This window comes from Pan paniscus, chromosome 20, assembly GCF_029289425.2.
Source record: "Pan paniscus chromosome 20, NHGRI_mPanPan1-v2.0_pri, whole genome shotgun sequence".
Lineage (NCBI taxonomy): Eukaryota > Metazoa > Chordata > Mammalia > Primates > Hominidae > Pan > Pan paniscus.
The window spans coordinates 52,320,934-52,326,839 of NC_073269.2; positions in this window are offsets into that span (position 1 = coordinate 52,320,934).

Sequence of the window (5,906 nt, forward strand, 5' to 3'; positions counted from 1 at the left end):
CTGCAGTGGTGACTGTGATAGTCCCGGGTGTCTGGGAAGACACACCAGGATCACAGAGTGGGGCCTGGTTTTAGAAGAATGCAAATCTGGTCATGAGTTTCATGCTTAAAATTATTGAACGACTCCCCACCATGTCTAGGATGGAACCCAGGCTCCCCAGCTCATCCCACAAGGCCCTTCACTACCTGGGCCTGCCTTTCCCTCTAGCACCTTCTCCACCTACACCCACGGTGGCCCTCTGTCATCTAGCTGGACAGCCACTCCTAGAAACACCCAAAACAGGCTTCACCAACATGACTCACCTACCAGCACCTGCTGGAAGCCCTCCTCACAGTAACTCTTAGTTCCCTTCGGGGTTTCTCCTTCTCCCCATCTTCCCACCCTGCTTCCAGCTTCCCTCACTGATAGAGAATTAAGCACTCACTCTATGCATCCCACAGGACTCATGCTTACCTCTGTCATTGTCTTGCCATTGGTCACTCTCCTGGGTATTTGCCCAACCCGAATTCACCCTAAATTATCAAAGATATGCATGCAAAGAACAAAACTTCCAGTATATGGTTTTTAAAAATTACAGATAAAGTATCCTTCTCCTCCTTTTACCTCACCCCTCCCTTGCTCATTTGCCCTCCTCAGAGATCAGTGCTGTTAGCAGATTCTGGCTTCAGTACCTTTGAAGTTTCCAATAATACTCTCATAATTCTCTCTCATGACTTTAGGGACCCAGGTACACCATTACTAGTTGTGGAATTCTAAAATTTACTTAACCTCTCTGAGCTACAGTTTCCTCTTTAAGCACAATGAAATAATGACTTACAAGCATCCAATAACGTAAATGTGTATATAAAGTTCATGTAAACTGGGGACCCCACACACACCCCTTATCATGCCAAGTGAATCCATCTTGGGAAGTATGTTGGATGGAAAATTTTCAGAATGTAGAAACTTGCATTCTATTATTTTAAGTGACAAAAATAATAATGTTCCTAGCCCCGTTAATGCCACCAGGTAATTTCCTCAAACATTACAAAAATACTCTTAAAAAGCTTTCTAGTAGTCTATCCAGGGTTTCTACGTGAAATATAGCATTGAGAAGAGTTATTCTTTGTGAACATTTACTCACTGGTGAGTATGGGTATCTGAAGTAAGAAATATGTTGTGTAATATCTGAATCAAATTATCTATTCCTTCTGCAATGAAAAAACAATGCACTGTGATGTAATATAAATATACAGGTATGTTATCTATCTATGTTTAAATTATTATATGAAAGAGACTATTTAAATTGGACTTTAGTAGGTAGCACGACTGGTGGCTGACAGACATTATTACTGGGACCTATGCTGGGTGAAACCCTCCTTAAAATGGTAGGGAAGATGAGAGATACTGCTCTGTATGTACAAACAAGCCCAGAGAGCTGCTGACATTGGCTAATTGCACTCTGCATCCTTTTGCCTGTACTGCCAATTTAAAAGCTTCCACTGGCTTCTACATGCACATTATAACAGCTTTTGATACAGATAATCTCATTTAGCTTATCACTGTCAAGCCTTCACAGCAAATATTGTTATAGTGTAAGTTTATATAGTGAAGAATACCTGTACATTACAAAATGAGAGAAAATTTCATTTAACTCCTATAAATGCACTGGCTGTGTGAGGTTGCTGGGTGGAAATGCAGGGGTTGACTGTTACATGTTACTGCAGTTGATGTTTGAACAACACAGGCTTGAACTATGCAGGTCCATTTGTATTTTCTTCCACCTCTGCCACCCCTGAGACAGCAAGACCAATGCTTCTTCTTCCTCATCACCCTCATCAGTGTAAAGACAAGGATGAAGACTTTTATGATGATCCACTTCCACTGAACACATAGTAAATATATTTTCTCTTTCTCGTGATTCTTAATAACATGTTCTTTTCTCTGTTTTACTTTATTGTAAGAATGTAGTGTATAACACATAGAATATACAAACTATGTATTAATTTACTGTTTATGTTATCAGTAAGGCTGCCCATCAACAGTAGGCTATTTGTAGTTACGTTTTTTGTTTTCTTCTTCTTTTTTTTTTTTTTTTTTTTTTTGAGACAAGAGTCTCACTCTGTTACCTAGGATGGAGTGCAGTGGTGCAATCATGGCTCACTCCAGCCTTGAATTCCTGGGCTCAAGCAATCCTCCTGCTTCAGCCTCCCAAAGTACTGGGACTACAGGTGTGAGCCACCAGGCCCAGCCAGTAGTTACATTTTTAGGGAATCAAAAATTATATGCAGATTTTCAACTGCCCAAGGGCGTCAGCACCCCAATCCACACATTGTTCAAGAGTCAACTGTATTATCAGATGGTATCGTTGGCAATAACAACGGCTCACATTTATAAACCCCTTCCCATTTGCCAGGCACTATAGATATTGTCTCTGCTCAAACCCCTCCAAGGGCTTCCCTGTGGCTCAGAGAAAATCAAGATTGTGCACAGTGGCCTACTGAGCTATATAAACAGGCCCTTGGTCTACTGTGACCCATCACTTGCCACTTCACATTCCCTCACTCTGACCCAACACATGGCCTCTGTTATTCGTTGAATGCCCCATGCAGGCAACCCCAACTGGGGCTAGAACCCTAGGGGATTCTTCCAGTAACCTGTGGGCCCACCCCTCACCTCTGTCAGGCCTCTGCTCAGAAGATAACTCATCACAGAGGCCTTCCCTGACCACCTTCACTTAGCATTGTTTACAGCAGGGGTTGGCATACTTTTTATGTAAAGAGTCAGGCTTTGCAAAACATAAGTCTCTTCTGCAGCCACTCAGTTCTGCCATTGTAGTGAAGAAGCATGAAGACAATACATGAATGAATGCGTGAATATGGCTGTGTTCCAGTAAAACCTTATTTACAGATACTGAAATGCCAACTTCATATAATTCATATAATTTCATATATTTTAAATGTGTCATGAAATGTTACTCCTCTTTTGATCTTTTTGACCATTGATACAACACAATTATTCTTAGCTTCTGGCAGTCGACCCTCAAGTCATGACTTGCTGATGCCTGTCCACGTAATTCTCTATCTCCTAAACTCCTTTGTTATTTTTTCCATGGCATACATCATTGGTTGATATCGTATCGTATCATATCATATCATATCATATCATATCATATATCATATCATATCATATATACTTACTCGATGTTTATTTTCTGTGTCTTCTGAACAAAATTAAACCCCTTATTTTGCTCACTGCTATATTCTTTGCAGCTAGAACAGCACTTAGTATAAAATATGTATTCAAAATTATTTCTGAATAAATAAGTGAATACAAAGGTCAGTTTCCACACCCTGATTTTATTTAAAAACATACAGTAAGTTGACTTTTTTCTATGCACAACTTAATGGATTTAAACACAGGTATAGATTCATGTAGTCACGATCAAAATCAGGTTACAGAACAGTTCCATCACCCCAAACCCAACCCCAACCCCTGCCATTCACTCTTTCCTATAGTTTTGCCTTTCCTGAGTGTCACAGGAAAGGCTAAGTTGATTCTTACCTATGTAATTGTTGAGACCAACTTCTTGTATCTGACACGGTGCCTTTGAGATCTTGCCAAGTCATGGTGTATGTAAATAGTTCCTTGTCTTTTTATTGCTCAAAAGTTTCCATTGTGTGTGTACCACGGTGTGTCTCCCATTTCCCCTGTTGATAGATATTTGAGTTGTTTCCACTTTTTTGCTATTACAAGTAAAATACTATGAACGATTGTGCTTTTTTGGTGGGAACATAAGTTTCATTTCTCTGGGATAAATACACAGGAGTGTGAATGATGGGTTGTATGGTAAATGTATAATTTTATAAAAACAGCTAAAATGTTTTTCGGAGTTATATATATATACCATTTTCATTTCCATCAGTAAAATATGAGAAATTCAGTGTCTTTACTTGCTTGTTAGCACTTGGTATTGTCTATATTCTCTCTCTTTCATATATGTTTGTGTATAATTTCATAATATCTAAATACACATACTCTGGTACTTTTTCACTTACACCCCCAGTGGCCCTCCCTCGTCCAGTCCAACACAGTCAATCCTTGCAACACCCCAAACAGGCTTCCACACATGACTTACCTACCAGTGAGTGACCCACTCACCAGATTAAAGCCCTCCTTCCAGTAACTCTTAGTTCCTTTCAGGGTTTCTTCTCTCCACCTTCCCATCTTGCTTCCAGCTTCCCTCACTGGTAGAGAATTAAGGACACACTCATATATATATGTGTGTGTGTGTGTGTGTGTGTGTGTGTGTGTGTGTATTTATTTATTTATTTAATATATATATTTAAATTTTACCAATTCTAGTAGATGGGAGATAGTATCTCACTGGTTTTAATTTGTAGTTCCAGTATAGCTAATGGTGTTGAACAACTTCTCATGTGCTTATTTGCTATCTGTATGTCCTCTTTTGTAAAGCATCTGTTCAGATATTTTGCCGATGCTTAATGATTTTGTTTGTTGTTTCACTTTGAGTTTTGAGAGTTTTTCATATACTCTGGATTCAAGTCCTATGTTAGAGATGTGATTCACAGACACTTTCTGCAGTTGGTAGCTTGTCTGTTGCTTCACTTAACAATTTGTTCATCAAGTTTAACTTTAAAATTTTGATAAGTCCAATCTGTTTTTAAAAAATGGATAATGCTTTTGATGTCTTTTCCCAAGGTATAAATGTTTTCTCTGATGCTTTCCTCTTGAAATACGTAGTTTTACTTTTCATATCTAGACCATTTGGAGTTAACTTTTGTATAAAGTGTGAGCTTTGGTAGAAGTCTTCTTTTTTTTTTTTTTCATATGCATGCCCATTGTCTCACACCGTTTGTTGAAATGACTATCTTTTCCCCCATTGAATTGCCTTTACATCTTTGCCAAAAGACAATTTACTATATTTGTTTGGGTTTATTTCTGGAACCTATTCTGTTCCATTGATCTATGTGTCTATCCATGTCTATCCATTTGCCAGTACTACACTGTTGTCATTACTGTAGCTTGAGTAATTGTGAAATTGGATAGTGTGAGTCCTCTACCATCTTTCCTCATCCAAAATTGTGTTGGCCATTCTAGTTTCCGTTGCTTTTCTACATAAATTCTAGAGTTATTTTGTTTCTCTCTCAGACAAATCCTGCTTGGGTTTTGATTGGAATTGTGTTAAATCTGTAGATAATTTGGAAAGAATTGGCATCTTACCTGAGTTTCAGATTCCAAACCACAACATGATATACCACTCTGTATTTAAGGTTTCCTTGAATACTTTAATCATACACATCCTTTACATGTTCTCCTAGATTTACAGTATACCAGTTCAGTTTTTGGGGAGGGGGTATTGTAAATGGCATTTTTTTCTTTAAATTATTGTATCCACTAGTTCTTGCCAGTATAAAGGAATACAGTTGACTTTTGTGTGTTAACTTCATACCCTACAACCTTTCTAAATTCACTTATCAGGTCCAGAACTCTTCTACTAACAATGCACTTTTATAAAGCCCTAACACCTCTCCTGATCTCTGTCTCACCCTCCCACCCATCTCACTGTGGGATGGGAAGGAAGTCAATGGAAAACACAGGAGCGCATTCTAATAATAGCCCACATGGTATCCCGTGACACAAATAATAGTGATGGTGACAATAAAATAACAGTAAGAAACATAGAAGGAGCGTTTCCTTGGACAAAGCACTCCAGAAACAACAACAAAAAGGGGCTGCCTTTCCATCTATTCTATGAATCCCAGATGTCTATTCTATCACTGTCTGTTCCTTTTCTGTTCTCCCTGGCAGGGTTTTTACAGCCCCTGCTCTTTTTCTAGATTATGCTGCATCTTCACAGTTTCCCCTAAATGACTCTGAAGAATTATAGACAGTGCTGTCTACAA